The 17070-nt window shown below is 47.7% G+C and overlaps 1 long non-coding RNA gene across 1 annotated transcript; it reads right to left on the reverse strand.

Moving 5' to 3' along the window:
• Positions 1–237: 237 nt before the first annotated feature.
• LOC138120194 (uncharacterized) lies at positions 238–13266 on the reverse strand. The gene is made up of 3 exons (XR_011155777.1): positions 13061–13266; positions 7262–7393; positions 238–4767 (listed from the first exon to the last, which is right to left on the reverse strand). It is a non-coding gene; the product is annotated as an uncharacterized lncRNA (long non-coding RNA).
• Positions 13267–17070: the final 3804 nt, after the last annotated feature.

Genomic DNA, 17070 nt, shown 5'->3' on the forward strand with positions numbered 1-17070 from the left:
TATCTCTATCTCTATCTCTATCTCTATCAGGATCCCTGTTTGAAGAAGAACCAAACACGAGGCAGGTGCCAGCACCCCCCAGTCCCACTCTAACACTGCATCCTCCCTAACCACAGGCAGATTAAAAAAGAATCCACGTCAGCCTCTCTGCAGAAAGGAGAACTCTAAGAAGGATGAGGAAAATGAAGACACTGTGAAATGCAATAGATGTCAACTTCTACTTATTTTTTAATTTCATCTCCTACAAGCTTTTTGGAAGCTAACATGATTAAGTTCTTCACACAATTTATTAGCATCGTGTTGGAAATCCAGCAGTATATTACACTGTCTGAGTAATCCAATTAGTAAAATGTATTTATTTAACCAGAATATTAGCTGCACACAATCCCAAATGAAGTAAAGTCCCTGATCCTGGGGTTCCTCTCACTTCCTGGAATTCATTTACCGGCTACAGGAAGGCTTAGTCTAATGAAATAAATATCAGCCCTATGTTTTTGGAATAATACAAGAAAACCAATCTTGCTGCTCAGCTAACTGCTGCTTTTTTTTCCCCCAGCAGATACCGAGGGCACACAGATTTCACAGCAGCATAAAGCTTTTTCTGGCTCTTCCACCTTCCCCTCACCCCAAACCCAAGAACTTCCCCAAATCCCCCAAGCCCTCCTGGCTTCCCATTTCTTACAACTACCAAACCATTCCCAAAATTAAGAACACATATCTTTTCTTTTTTCCATTCAGCAACCCATGTGCAAAAGCGAGCCTCGTACCTCTTTACCCTGATTTGAAAGAGCTTTGAAATAAAACCACTGTAGGAAGCGAGGGCTCTCCAGCACTTTTTCCCCTCCTAATGAAGGAGCTGAGTGACAGCCCCCGAGGCAGGAGGTCTGAGGTGCCTCAGCAGCATCCCTGCCACGCTCCTGTGCTGGCCTGACTCAGTGCTGAGCTACAGGGACTGTGCTGGGAGTGCACAGTGTGACAGTTTCGGGGCTATTTTAGTCATTACTTAAATTTTTTTAACTCCCTCCGCTTCCCACTTCAATTTTGTCACTACCTGGGGCGCTCCCAGCTCCATCCCCACCCAGAGCCCCTGGCCACAGCACTGGCGTGGCTGTCCCAGCCTGTGGCATCTCCTGGAGGGGAGGTGAGCAGTGCCAGGCAGCTGCCAGCGAGGGGAGGGGCAGGGCTCAGCCCAGGGAGCAGCCTGCTGTTGACCGATGGTATTTTTCCAAAGCTGCTACTCCAGTTTATCTTCATTAATTGGCTTAATTAATTATTTTCTCCCCGCGAGCAGCAGCGGGAGGTGCAGTCAGGAGCAGCAGCATGGGGATGGTGCAGGGAGCCAAGGGCTCCGCTCTGCCCGTGGCACTGCCTGGTGACCCTGGTGCTGGGGGTGGCTTTTGGCACTTCCCCTGGCTTTGGGTTTGGGCCTGAGGGGAGCTGCAGATGGATTTGGGGAGCTGCAGATACCCCCATCTCCTCCCACCCAGACAGAGTATGGAAATAAAAACCTCAGGGCAATGCAGTATCCCTGGATGTGCATCACAGGCACCCCAAATCTGGGATTTTGGGAGTCTGTACATGCCAGGTGCCAGCAGGAAAAGGCACAGAGGGGATGGATTTGCTTTACTTGCTCCTCATCACCTCTTTTTCTCACACCTCATGGAGCAGGACCACGCTCTCCATCTCCAGCAGCACCTGTGAGATACCTCTGAAAGCCTCAATGGCAGAGCTGGATGGAGAAGGAAGGGACTAATGGCCAGAGTTAATAATAGACATCATTTGCAATGTGTCTCCAAAAAAATGAACGTCCCCAGGCAAAGGAGCTAATTTTGTGTTTCCTCTCAGATCCTGCCTGAGCACAGGGGAAGTGTCTGTGCCAGAGACTCACCCGGGCTCAGTGTGTCAGTCCTGTGATGCTCATTCACATGCAGAGAATTTGAGAGAGATCCTCCCATTAATGCAAACAGGAATTACCCGTGTAATCTTGGGATTAGCAGAGCCCAAGGAATTATTTACATTTCCTAAATGAGGGAAACAGTAGCAAGTGGGTAAGGCAGAGATGGGAGCGGAGGTGTGGGAGAGCGACTCTCTCCCTGCCTCTGCAGGAACCAGCATCCTCTGCTGTCTTGAGAACGGGTTCACCCGGGGTTGTGCAAAATATTTGGTGTGTTTGGGCAAAAGCTGCTGCTGAGGGCCAAAGCAGACAGACTGATGTGGGCTCATGGCCAGGGAGGGAGGCGTGCAAACTCCAGACCCAAATCCATGCCTGCAGATCTTCCCCACGTCACAGGGTGCTGCTCCTCATCCTCCACCAACGATTACAGAAGCAACAAGAATAATTAAGAACAGCTTTTTTACTTTTTAATTTAATTTCTCTTGCAAAGTCTCTCTCACAATTCCCCAAGTCCTCCTTGGTTGTGACTGCTGGGTGGGGACACAGACCTGCTCCCTCCTGGGTCACACAGAGCATCCCTGTCACTGACTCCACCATCACGCCCTGGAACGGGGCTCCAATCACCCAGAGCATTCACCACACTGTGCTTTTCACTCTTCCCTCCTCAAAAGCCACATTGAGAGGCAGCAGAACCCTCAGAGCCCCATCTCCTCCCAAATCCTATCATACTCACAGTAATCACAGCAACAACAACAACAACAGTTGCAATAACCCTCCATCCTTCACACACCAGGCGAGGAGTCAGACTCCATTTCCAAACTAAGACATCTCGTGTGCTATTCTCCCTCCCCTCCAGACTAATAGCTGACAATGTATGCCTTCCACATTAATGATAAGGGTTCAAGGGGAAAGAGACTGCTCTCCTGTTTCGCTGACATTACTCTCTCCTATGTACCCACCAACATACCCTAAGGCAACAGAACTCTAATAGGTTCCTCTAACTGCCTCCTGCATCAAATTTGACACCGGGTGCTTTCTTCTCCTTTCCCATCGCTCACCTTATAACTCTGTCATCATCATTGATTTTGACTTAAGGAGAGAAAAAATCCACCACCCAACCCTCTCCCCCTGCTCAAGCAGCACCAGGGTGGTGAAGCACAACTGCTGTGGGGACCTGGAGCAAGGAAGAGGCAGCCGAGGGGGCTGCTTCTGTTTTTCCCGAGTCTCAGTTGTGGAGGGACTGAGGCAGCACGCTGGGAGTGTTTGCTGCACCCAGCAGAACGAGTCTGCAGCCTCAGGACACCACTGCTGGCTCTGGGGATGCTTCCCAGCTTGCAGGCAGCACTGTTCAGGTGCTCAGTGGCTTTTTTCTCTGGGCCTGCAACTCCTCTGAGGTCAGGATTTGTTAATTTTTAAGCAGAACTCCTTTCTCCTTCTGTCTTTCTTCCACAGAAAAGACAGCTGGAGTGATCTGTATCTCTGGACTGTGTCACTCTATACGTTGAGCCCTCCTCTGTGACTGTCCCAAATCCTCTGCATCTCCACCTGCAGCAGAGGGGATGCCTGGCCCAGCAAACCCTTGGGACTGGTGGTGGGAAGGGGTGAGCACTGGATTCACCACAGTGGGGGTGAAGGACCCTTGCCAGTGGCAGCCCCGGGATGGTGACATGTATGCCCCCGGTACATCCCATGGGGCAACAATTTCAGCTCAATTCAGTTATCAGACGACCAAGGCTCTCACAGAAGAGGGCCAGACTCCCATGGCAGCACCAGACACTTCCCAGCACAACCCAGGAGAGACTTTGGAACTTCCAGCACTCATCTTTTGCAGCTGCATCCCAAGATCTGCCTTCCAGGGGCTGTAACAGCGTTGGAAGGGGAAGGAACCTGTCAGAATTCCCCAGCATGGGGCAATCCTTCTTCCTGCAGCCCAGGCAGACCCTTCCTGAGCGATGTGGGCGAGCAGCCGGCTCCTCTGTCTGGTTTCCTCACAGATCCACAGCAGTGAATCCCCAGAGTGCGGCTGACCCGCAGCTGGTGTTTTCTTTGATTTATGTCAGAGCCTATTTACGTCCCCTGCTTAAAACAATCCAGTCCGTGTCAGCAGTAAATGAAACTCTGTACCATCCAGCAGCTGTTTGGCTGCTACCTGAAATGAGTTTCACTCCAGTTCTTATCATGAAGAAATCCTTTTAATCATCAAAACTGCCACAGCTGCCTTGGAGCTGCGATGGTGTGGTGATTTTAACAGGGGAAGGCACATTGCAAGCCAGGGCTGTGGAAAAATCCCTGGAATTGGAGGTGATTTTCTCTTCCAGGGTTGCAGTCACTTTGTGCACAGTGACAGGTTTAAATGAGGGTCTTTGGCAGCAGAGAGCAGTTTGATCTGGGCCTGGACACCAGTGGGATTTATCAGGGGCAGTGAGGGCCAGACTGGGCCCAGAGATGGCCTCTGGAGTTCTCACCAGTGGCCCAAACAGGGTCCTGAGCGTGGAAACACCAGTGGCTGCTAAGACTTGCTTATTTTGAAGATCCTGCTACTGATACGGCCAATAAAGCCAATAAGGACCAGTTCAGGAAAAATCCAGATGAGATGGACTCTGAATCCGTGCTGCAGCCGCTACACCCCAACAAGTCTCCTAACGAGGGATTTAACTAACGAGGCTACTGGCAGAGAGCGCGGATGCTGCACGAGAAGCAGGGAATATCTGCCCAAAGCTATTCTGAATTCATTAAGGAGGATGGCAAGAGCTGCGCTGCTGCACTCGGGGACACAGCGTGAGGCCACATAACCTGCTCGTCCCACCAAAAACTAATGATCACAGCTTGACTGGCGAGGATCAGGCGCCTGCCACGCGCTGCTTGCAAACAAGCTGCAGACCAAAAGCAATTCGAAGGAATTATTTGGGAAATAATTGTAAATAATGAATGAATGGATGGAGAAAACTGCAAGCTGTTTACAGATAACTCGCCCGCAGAAAGGAGCTGAGTTTGCCGAGTAGATGATTCACTATTGATTATTTCCCCAGCTCTAGCTGTAACCTTATAAAGCATTAATTAAGACAAGCCTTTACAGTTCAGCATATTCTAATCGGCTCCAGGTCTCGGGAGCTCAGCAGTGCCCTCCTGGAAGGAAATCTGGAGGTTCACACCCTGCCTGGGTGGGGGGGCCCTGAGCAGAGCTCAGCATCACCCCAAACCCAGCCACGTTCCCAACAGCTGCTGTGAATATTCCAGCAGGCTGCAGGCTGGGACCGGGGAGTGCCTGGGCACGGCAGGGGAAGGCTGGATCCTACCTGGCTGCTGGCTGGATTTCAAACAGGACAGCTGCCCCTTGGGATAAACCCTTTAAAGACAGCCAAGGCAATCTGGCCAGCCCGCTGAGGCTGCCCTCAAATGACCTGTTGCCAAGTCTGCCCTGATAGCAATACTTAAATGTGCCCCAAAGTGACACTCTGCAAGTGCCCCCTGTGCCACCCAGCCCTTCAGGGGGTCTGCACTGGTCCCCCAGCCTCAGCTTGGACAGAGCCAGTATTGGGGGTGCCTAGAAGCACAGAACTCCTGGGGTTATGAGTGGCATGGAATGTGGGAGAAAATGGGCCAGGTTTTGGAGAAATCCTCTGCTCCCGTGGTTCGGGAGTTCGCACCAGGACCCTGATGAAGTGATGGAATATTTGCCAGGAGAATGCTGTGGCAGCTCCAGAGATGAGCAGCTTATTACAGTGTGCTGGGCCCTGGCTGCTGTTTATTAAACATATTTATCAGACATATTTATCAACTGCACCTATCCCTGGATGCGCTGGGCAATGGCTGGCCCGTGGAAACGCAAACACCCTGGCAGGGCCTGGCACCCCTGGGCACGTCCTGCTGACACGAGCACGGCTCCAGCCTGTGCTGACCCAGCCTCCAGCTAATGAGACGCAGGGCTGAGTCTGGGTAATGCACAGACATGAAAATCCAGCAGAGCAATCTAATCCAGCACAGCAAGGCTTCTGGTTCCAGCCCTGGAGGAATACGGGATGCTGAGCCAAAGGGGCGAGCTGTGGCTCTCCAGCTGTGCTCCCCAAGGTGGATCTGCAGCCTCGTTTTCTTGGCAGAGCCACTGAATGCCCTCCCCACCCCACACCCCATCACTTCAGGACTGCTGGCCCAGCTTTTGGCAGGCAGGAATGTGCCTGCTTTCCCCACGTCCTGAAGAAATGAGGACGTGATAACTTGGCATCTAACTGAAGCAAAAATACTCTGCCTTTCAAGCAGCTGATTAGCTCAGCGTTGCTCAAAGCATGCTTGCATCATTTCTGGATGCCTTGGAACGTGGGGAGAGCACATTAGAATCAGCATTAAGCAAGCCCAGTACTCGACTGATTTTTGTTCTCATAACTTTGTTTCAGAAAGAAAAGCCCAGGCAGTAAAGTTTTAACCAGCAATGAAATCCAGGCAACCAGTGACTCTGATCTTTCTATCCCATTTCCATGCCCACTGTGAACCACCACAGGTTTTCCTGGGAGCTGTCCTCAGTTCCCATGGGAATGGTTTGCCAGCAGAGCCACCAGACCCAATCAGCACTATCTGGTGTGGTGCTCACTCAGCATCACATCATGGCCAAGCTGTGACCAGCTACGTGGGCCACGCACAACCTTAATTTGTCCTAATTTATGCACAAAAATTAATAGGAAGTTTCCAGTAAAAGCCCCTCTTTCCCCCCCATCAGATGCAATCAGCCACAAGCTGTGTCTCACAGGGCTGAGCTTTGAGGTAAAGTTACACTTCACCACTAACCAAGGGAAGAGAGCAGGAGAGGAACTAAAAGTTCAAACAAAATAGAGCACAATCAGTTGGATTTGAGCAGCATGACTAGGTTCCTACTGATTTCAGTGCTTTACAGGCCGTTTGGGGCATGTAATGAAAATTATTTCATATCATCAACTTTGCAAGAAAACCTTGTCAAGATTGCAGATATCTGAAATAATCATTGGAAGGACACACGGCACAACATTGGATTTCTCCTAATTCAGGTGTTCGAGCTGACCACATGCAAGCAGCTAATAACACATCACTCACAGCCTCCTTGCTTTTTTACACACACAAACATGGGATGGAGCATCTTTCCCTGCCCAGTAACTCCTCTAGCAGCATCCAAAAAGGGGAAGAAAATAAACCTGAGGCTGCAAGCTGCTCTGCCAGCCCTCGTGCCATGTGTGATCCCTTATGGCAGCAGTGGAGCTGGCTGAGGGCTCTGCTCTTGCTTTGGCTGAACCACAACCAAGCCAGGCCAGCCCATCTCCTCCCAGGCAGGTCCTGCACAGCTCAGCATCAAACACACAAGCAAATATTTCTCGTGGCTGTCATCTGAAGGAAAATCCCTACCTGGTCTTGACTCCTTCAAGGGCTGCGTCCTGGGAAGGGCTTAGCTGGTGGTTTGTCCTTTGCTGGAAGATATCAAAGACAAAGAACAAGGGCTTGCCAAACTGCTTTTGAGGTAGAAAGGATGAAATGCTCCTACAGGGGAGAAAAGATGCATTTTGTGTTTAATTTCATTACTCTCTCATTCATTTCATTTTCTCCTTTCATTCATTGCATGCCATACACACTTAAAAACTTGCAAAATTCTCTCCACCCAGTTTATTTGATTTTGCCAATCATCAAACTCTTCCCTCTCCACGAGCAAATGTACTGCTAATTAGGACAGAGGAACAGATTAAGTTCAAATGAGTAGGTCTCCTTGTTGGTGTTGTTGCTTTCCCCACCTCTCTGCATCCCAAAAATCAATGCAAATCTTTTGGGGAATTCAAGCAAACTTTCATTAACATAGATAAAAATGTGCTTCTGAAAAAAGATTATCAGAATTAGAAACTGTGTGAGAAAAGGAGATTGGCACAATGAGAGACACAGAAAGTGGGGATGCAAAACACGTGTGTGTGTGTGTTATCCAAACTCTGAATTTCCTGGCCAAACTTGTTTTGGCTAATGAAGAGCAGAGGTGTGTGAGGTTGGTTTGTGTGTCCTTTAAGCTACAGACACTTCCAGAGAACGTCCACTCAGTGCAGAGAGGCTTAGGAGAGTTTATGGTGATGTTAAGTGATGCTGCATCAAATTGTTTTTATTTAAAGGAGTTTCAAGGGAACCTGGAGGATAAAACCACAAAACCTTCGCTGAGCTCACACTGTGCTTTATTTGCCCCACTTCTAAAACTGAGCACTGCCATCAGGTGTGATCCTATTATTTAGGGGAAAAGCCACTGTGCACATGTCCAAGCATGGGACACCTGCAGGAAACCCCCTCTGACTTCTGGCTGAGGACCCTGGTCACCATCCCCTCAACACATTGAGAAATGTGCCAGTGGTCAGTACAACCAACCTGCTGCCCAAAGGAGATATCCAGACTTAAACCCTGCCATGGAACAAATACCTTGGCATAGGAGTGAGCTTTTTGCACCAGATGGACCCCCTGGTCTCTTGGTAAATCCAGTTCTTAGGCTTTGCCACAAAGAGGCTTAAAATTAATTAGCAGATTTCTTTTTTTTTTTTTTTTTTAACAGTTCTGCATACAAGGGGTGTGTGAGAAAGGACATTCATTAGGAGCTTTCCAGTGCTTGCAGGCCAAGATGAGGATTTGTAGTTTGCAAGAGAGTTACTTTCAAAACTGGCAGTTTCAGAGTGTTAAAGGCTTGCAGACAAAAACATTCCCAACTTTCCCAGAAAGACAGTCAGGAAGGGGGAGGTTTTTTGATTTTTCAAAGGTGACCACTCTTAGAAAAATTATCTGTCCCCTTTGGTCTTCCAAGGAGCAAACCACCACAACCTCCAGCTACTGAGAGCTGACTCAGCTGCTGCTGACCCTGTCCAGCTCCTGAGATTGTTCTGGAACAGCACCTGCCACAGCTGCTCCACAAACATGGGGAGATGGTGAGAAATCTGCTCAGTCAAGCAAATCACTCCAAAAAATACCCTTTGAACACTTGCTCCCATATTGATTCATTTCTTGGCCTTGACAGCATTGTTTTCAAATGGTAAATTGTTGGTGAGGCTTTGCTTAGAGTGGGGTTTTGAGCTTGTGGTTTCCAGAAGCTGCAAATTTTCCCCCAAAAAATAACCCCATGTGAAGTGCATGCAGATGATGGAAGCCCTGCCAGCACAGCCCACCTTCCAGAGTGCTCACCCTCGCCACAACCTCATCAGGGGCCAACCAGAACCACCACCAACCCACAGCGTTAATTCACAATAATTTTGTAATTAATGTTTCACAATTCACATTAATTTGCTAATAATTTTGAAAAAAAAAAAAAAATAAAGCAGATACAGCACTTGGGAGGACACATCCTCAAGTTAAAGTTTTTCATCCTCTCCCTAGGGCAAGAGAAGAGCCATCACTGTTGGAAGTGAGCACCACAATGCCATTTAAAGTTATTTATCATCTCAGCCCTGTGCTGCCTCCCAGGAGCTTACAGTGCCTGCCAGCACCTGGAAGAGGAGGAAATGCATTAAAAAACATGGATAAGCAAATACTGTGCCATGCATGGTGGCACTCCTGGGTCTTCTTCAGCGTTTCCACAAGAAGGAAGCCTGGTTCTGTCAAGCTGCTGCACTGCAGCCAAAGGAGTGTTTTTCCCAGGAAAAAAAATCACCAGTTTGTGCTGCATTAGCAACCCTACCCTTGACTTCTTTAGCCTTTAGTAACTCCTACAAGCACTAATTGATTTACAAACCCCTGGTGACCGAACCCAAACCAAACAAGTTTTTCCTTGCTGTAAACCCACCCTGCACACACAGGACAAGCAGCAAAATCCCTGAATTTGCTAGAAAACACTCTAAACTTAGTCTTGCTTTTATTATGTGCTTTTCCTCTCTGCTTTACTACTTGGTATTTCTGGGGAGATTTCCTTTGGAAGGAGGCTCTTGTCAGTGTTTTGCTGATGGTGTTTTGGATCAGCTCTGAGTGGCTCTGTGTTTAAAGCTCTGTCAGTCTGCCCACTCAGCCATGCTCTCCCCTGTCTAGCTGCTCATGCAGCACCAAAAAGGAGAAATTTAAGGGGAGCTAAACTAGTTAGAATTTGAAATGTTGTTTTGAGGACTCAAGGAACTGGAAACACAGGAAAACTTAAGCAAAAAGGGACATAATTTGTAAAAGAAGAAATCATCCGAGGTTGGTAAAGCAGATTGCAGACCTCCTCCTGCTCCAGGTTTAGTCTGAGATGGCAGAGAAATTTAAATCTCATCCTTTAAAACATTAGGCAAGGAAAACCTGTCTTTACAGGATATGAGATTGCACCAATATTTGGAAAGAGAAGTTCACGTGAAAAAGGTGAGTTCCCACGGCAGAAATCATTCCCCATTCCTGCCAAGGCCCTAAGAAAAATATCAGGAATGCCTACAGCAACCTGCATCACCAATGTTATTCCACTGACCCAGCTCTTAATCTCAACTTTCTATTCTGTCCTAACAAAGGTGGATTTCCTGTACAATAACCTGAGGATAGGAGAGATGGGGGTATTTGCTCTAAGGAAAGCATAAAGAAGATAATATTACCAGGCTAGACTACATCCAACTATAACTGTTCAAGTATTAAACCCATTTTTCACCAGCAGGAGTGTTATCCAACAACGTGAGAAATGCAAGCGGGAGGAAATATTCTCAAGTGAAGGAATAGATGGCCAAAGCCTCAAAGTTTGGTAAAATGCTTTTCCACTTCATGTCCTACAAGCTGTCAGCACTAGGATGGAAAAGCACAGAGAGGTAATTGCAAAGGACACTTCTTCTTTCTTACACTGTCTCTGTCTGTAAGGCAAGAGGATGGCAAGTTAATTAATTATCTCCAGCATCAGTTTACTTGAAGATCTTTTTTTTCTAGCAGCGCATCAAAGGAGACTGATAGAAGCCTTGATTAGAGGGATAATGAAGGAAATCTCTAATAGATTATATCATTTCTTGCCCGTCTGCAGCCATTCGCTGCTTCACAGGGCTGGGATTCATGTCTGGAAAATATCACAAGCATGTAAATCCACCTCCGATGCAAAATTTATGGAAAAATTCGAGTAATTGCATGTTTACCATATTTCTGTCAAAGGTCTGGGAAAAAAGATATCAGATCATCTGACTTGCTATGGAGCAGAGATTTTCCATGTGTCCTGTTAGGGTCTCTGACTCCTTGAGGATAAATCCATATTTTGAAGTCACATCAGACATGGAGAGAGAAAATTTATTGGATAATACAGAGCAGGAGGAGAGCAGAGAAGCAGGAGGAGAGCACACATTGATGTGTGGGTACGAGGGACAGTTTGATGTCCACCTTGTTATCTGTCCCCAGAAGCCTTTTCCTAACAATGACCATTAGCAAGGGTCACAGGTGAAGTGTTTTATCCATTTTTTTTTCCTCTTTCTAATCTTGTTTCCACCTGCAACACCCCATCTCACCCAGTCCTTGCTTCAGACCACCAGGAGCCTTTGGAGGGCAGAGCTGGTTCCCACCGCAGAGCAGGAAACTTCGGTACTGCTGAGTCCCAGCTCTCCATCCCTGCCACACCAGTGCCCCCCAGTTTCCCTCTGCATTTGCAGTCCCTGGGGGATTTCGATGCTGTTTCCCTCTTCCCCAGGCTGTGCACGCACTGCCAGAGCTAACAGCGAGGGGAAATGAAGTGTCAGGTTCTGATGCACCGACACACCGAGCTGATTCCTATCTCACACTGATAAACCCCAAGCCATTCCCAACGAGTCCCAGTGGCACGTTTAAGCAATCCATTTCTTTTAAGATGAGACTGAAGATTCTCCCCAGGTGCTGTTTGAAGCTTAATAAACTATTGGTGGCAGCAGTTTCTCTGACCTCTGGATGCTCAGGCGCCCCAGCACCAACACCTCGAGTGAGGGGTTGGACAAAGCACTGTGGTAACAAAGGGATTGTTAATTCCAGCAAAGAGCCACCCATCAGAGCCATCCTGCCCTCTCACCTGCATCTCCACCACCCTGCTCTTGTCCTGGCCAACAGGTGTCACAGAGAGATGCTCCAGCCCTTGCCCTGAGCCTCTCCTGTCCCCCACAGCCAAGAGCCAGGGTAAATGGTGCCATGCAAGTGAGCCGAGGCAGCGGCAGAGGGGGACCAGAAAGTGTTTTATGGGGTTAAACATCCCAGTCTGGAGTAAAGCAATTTCCTTCGGTCTCCTGCCATTTCCTTGTGGGGGCTTATCATCTCCAGCTGGGACAATATAAAGGCCCATTTAATCGAGATCCATTTAACACTGAATCACGCTAACAAGATTACTTAGCCAGGGCTAATTCTGCATTTGCTGAAGTGCAGTATCCAGGGTGAGTAATCTCTGTGTGCTGGTGGCAGGTTCAGAGACAGGTTAGCCACTGGCTTAGCATCCCAGACAAAACATGGAAAGCACATGGGGGACCATGACAATGAAATCGCAGCCCCCTTAGCCCATCGGGCTCTTTCCTTTCCCCTACTCGGTGTGATCAGTGTGGAGAGGGTTTCCTCATTACCCCATAGGATCCTAAGAGGGGAATTATTTTCTTTGTCCTCACAAGCAGCTGAGCAGGCAATACAGCAAAATCCTCTTCAGTCATTATCTGTTAAGTGCATGGCATCCTTTTGTGAGTTAAATGACACAGTATTTCTTGCATGGGACTGAATTCAAAAGGTTTTGCCTTCCATCAGGAGATAACTCAAGATTTGAGTGCTAATTGAATACATTTATATGCACACAAGTGATAGGCATTCATACAATTTTTTAAAGTAGATTCTCACCATTCAGTCATTTAAAAATATAGCACTAAGGACTCTATTATTTATGATTATTAAATCACAAATCGGAGCAGCAAAATACTTCACTCAGGGAAAATGTGAAGAGGTTGTTTCAGAGGAAAAAATCTCCTTTCCAGAGCTCACAGCACATCATCGCAGGAGGATGCTGATAACCAATATTGTTTTACAGCTAGGGCTCTCCAAGTGACTTGCTCAGGTAAATGGATTAATCCTAATCACCCTTTCCAATGTTCCCAAATCCTCCAACTGGTCAGAGCTGAGGCTGATGTGTTCTGGGGAGCTGTTCACTTTTTTGTACACCCTGACTCATTATGTCGTCAGAGCAGGGTTTGGGACGTCCCCATCATTCCCTCCTTGCTTTCAGAAGATGGGTCTTGTTGTCACTTCAGGGGGGATTCATCTCACCTGGTGTCAGAGGTCCACAAGACAAGTGTCTGTACCGGAGAGAGTCTCTTAAATGTGTAAGTGGAGAGAAATTGCAGTGATTTGTCTGACCTATTTTAGGCAACCACCTCCAGATGAGAGCAATTGCCTGCTGGAGGTGCCCATTTCTCTCCATTGATGGTAAATGAGCTCTGAGTGCTCAGTGCAGATGCCGAGACCTGGGTGCCATCAGGTGAGATGGATCCTATCCACAGTAATTGCAGCCTTTCAGAAGGAGAGGCACTTCTTCTTTTTATTTATTTATTTTTTTTTCCTTATTTTTCCCTAAGGAGTTTATTTTTACTGTTTGAGGAATTGCCCAAGTTTTCATTTCTGTCCTTTTTGTCTTTTGGTCCTTCTCCCCCTTTGGGCAGGCAGTCCTCAGGCTGTGTCAGCTGGGCTGTTAAAGGTGGTGCTGTGCGAGCCCTGGGTCTCTCCTTCCACAGAACAGAGCAGGGCTCACGGTTTTATTTTGCAACCCAGCCCAGAACATCTTTTGTTCAGGGCTCAACCTGTCAGAAATGGTTCTCCATAGGCTGGGTGCAAGTTCTTCTCTGGTGTGAAGGACACAAGCTCACGCAGGATGAAAGGACAAGGCCAGAGATGACAAGAGGACCTCCAAAGGTCCTGTCCAACCTTGTGGGACAACCCTGGTGGTTTCATGGTTCTGTGAAAAAGGAAAAGCCCTCCAGAGCAATATCTTCCCACCAGGTATGGAGATCTCCATGCTCAGGGTGCTGGTGGGGACATGTTTATCTCCTGGAAACACCCAGCCCCTCAGCACTGCTGGCCAGGCTCCTCCAGGAAGTTTTAATATAGAAAAAAATCACCCATGGAGCTGGTGGCCTTTAGGGTATGGCAGGAGCTGGGCAAAACTCTTCAGTACCATCATTTATATTCAGATTTCTGGGTTCACTTGAATCCAGCCTACATCCCCTTCTCAAGAAGTGACTTAGACCCTCAGAAAACTGAACATCCCTTGCCAGGGGCTCTCAGCCCCAGGTAGGCACAAACCTGCAAGTGTGTGGTGCTCCTTCATGTGCCCCATGTCCACCAGTTCCAGGAGGAGACGAAATCCTGACATCAGAGCTGGATCCCAGCCAGGTGCTGAGGTCACTTGTGAAGCTGAGGTTTCTGCTGTGACTTTTTATTTTGTTTTTTATCACAGTCTAGAGCTCAGACCAGACATTTGCACCCCTTCTCCCTCCCTCCCGTCACACTCAGGTACTAAACCATGCCCGTGGTCTCTGCACACTGGGAAGGGGGTTGGCTGGTCAGCTCTGCACAGGGAATTCTCATGTTTGGCATCCACTCAGTGCCTGGGAAATGACCAAATGGATTTTGAAGTCGTGTAAGTGAAACAGGCAGGCATGAGGAGAAACACGAGCGTCTGAGGTTTGTTCCCTTGAAAAACAAAGTGCTCAGTCAAAACATTCAGCTGCCCTCATGACTTCATGCTCAACATCTGAAAGCACCAACATGTTAAAATATACCTCAAAAGTATGTTCAGTCACACTGCAAATTCAAGGGACTGCCTTTAGCAAGTGCTCAGCTTTTCTCCAGCTTTACAAAACCAAAACATATCTCACTTATATTCCTTCAGAGAGCAGTCTGCTAACCAAGGGGTTGGATTACGCAGGCAGCCCTGTGCCTTGGACATTTTGGAAGGACCTGAGAGTCTTGAACTTGATTTCCAAGAAAGAATTTCCAAGTGCTTTCCAGTTTTAATGGTGCCTAAAACAAGTACACATATGGTAAAGGCGCAGACTGGCACGCCACAAGTTTGAACCCAAAGCTTTCTTTCCTCAAGTTACCTTTTCTGAACCTCTCAAAAATAATCTGCTGCCTGCAGGTTGCTCCATTACTTGTCTTGTTTTGCTATCATGCCATTATCTCTAATTGCTGGGGTTTGAAAGGCTTCAAGTCCTGCCTCCATGTGTGCCATGGTGTGACAACCGCCCCTTGATGTCACTGCTTGGGCAGCAGTGCCTGACCACGGAGGCAAAGCGTCTTCCTCCCAGCAATAGGACTGAGCAGACTCCATGGGAATCGTTATTAACTTGCCTTTAATTACCAGCTAATTTCCTCCTGCATAGCCAGCAATTTCAAGCTCTGTGGAAAGTACAAGGAAGCAATAACAAGGCATTTCCCAGCAAAAGGAGCATAAACAGGAGGGCTAAAAGCAGAGATTCAAAGGAGAGCAGCGTATTTAAACAGTCCAAATACAACAATCTGAGAAATTTTCCTCCAGAAGAAAAGCAGAAACCTTTTTTTTTTTTTTTTTTTTTTTTTTTTTTACTTCCCAGCTAAATATTTCATTTTTAAGGCCATCCAATTTTGCTAAGTTATAGGGAATACCTCATGAGTGTTTCTAATAGGAACTGCCTGCACCTAAAATATGCAGAGCTTACCACCTCTCCGTAATAAGCTGGTGCTGGAGGTTGTTCAGCAGCTCCTGTGCTGCTCAAACTGTACTTAGCAGCTGACAGACAGCAAGGAGAGCTGGACGAGCGTGAAGCCTTGTTAGTAGCAAGGTTTTCCCAGCTGAGGCTCATCCACGCACTGATTGGCAATTCCGAGCACGGAGTTTGTCCCGGTGGAGCCTCCATATGTTTCTTCCCCTGGAGGAGCAATGAATGTCAATTCACCCCTTGGGGTGCGTCAGGCGAAAACCCTCCCGAGGGTGAAACAAGAACTGACAGCAACCAGCCACAGGTGCCCTGACCAACTTCCACCCACCGGCCGGCTTTGCCAAGGCTCCGGGAGAAAACGGGGCTGTGCCTGTTTGTGTTTGCGTGCACAGCACTGGTGAGTATTTGCCCCTCTCAAAATCAGCTGTATGGAAATGAGAATGAAGGTATCACACTGATAAAACTGAGTGAATGTTCGTGCTGGTTGCTTATCAGCAGGGATTTCCCCCCAGAGCTCACGGCAATGCCCTGAGAAGGTGAGAGCCGCGGTGAATGGACAGTGTAAGATCTGGGGTGGGTTGGGCGGTCGGGATGGACGGAGACGAGAGATCTCTGAAGTCAGATCTTGGAACATGTGGTTTATTGCAAAGGGCCTGGGTACAGGGGCACTGCTTGGAGCTGCCAGCCACGGCTCAGAGCAGGCCCAAGGTGAGAGCAGAGTAAGGGAGAGAGAGAGAGAGGGAGAGAGCAAGAGCAAGAGTAAAAAGAGACCAAAGTCCTCGTTACAATACAATAAATCCTCTTCTGTACTGAATATTCTAATTCTCACTAGCCAATCTAATACAAGGTACAAATCCTATAGCATTTACATACAGCCTATAAGAGTTCTTACATTACCATAGAGTGTTACATTTTAACTCCTAAAAACTACTCTTTGGACCCCTTCTGCTGAGCTAGTAGGGTCTGCTCTGACCCTTGGACCTGTCTGCAAGCAGAGGGTATTGTCTAATCAAGAGGGGATTACCTTCAGTCGGCCACACCATTGTTTTCCAGTTGTTCAGTAACTAAGGCTTGGTATCTCAAAGGTGGCTTTCATTTTGATGTCACTTATAGTTTTCATATTCCCAAAATCTTTTGTCAGGCAATCATATTTATAAGGCTTTCCTGTTTCATCTTCCCCAACAGACAGCTCCATCCCGTTCTGTTCACCCAAACACAGTGCAACACATTTCCCTCCCTCATGTCCATTTCTCATCTCAGCCACTTCCTCAGAGCATTCTGCCAGCAGCTCTTGACGGGCTTTCCAGAACTTAATTAAGCTTCAAGACACCTCAGTGAAGTTCACTAATGTAATTAAGTGAATCTCGCAGATGAGTAAGCTGAGGAGAGGTGAGATCAAACAGCAGAATGATGGAGGAAGTGTTATCCGATGGCAAAGTTGGTCACAAGGCACAGAGACCTCACCCCTGACGTCCTACAAAAATCACCACCTTTCCCTTCCCACGTCTGTAGCTGATTATGCCATGATTTTCTCCTGGAAAGGGTAGTTTGGACCATTGTCTTAACAAGAAAAGCAATTTC

The sequence above is a fragment of the Aphelocoma coerulescens genome, chromosome 18 (genome assembly GCF_041296385.1).
Source record: "Aphelocoma coerulescens isolate FSJ_1873_10779 chromosome 18, UR_Acoe_1.0, whole genome shotgun sequence".
NCBI classification, from domain to species: domain Eukaryota; kingdom Metazoa; phylum Chordata; class Aves; order Passeriformes; family Corvidae; genus Aphelocoma; species Aphelocoma coerulescens.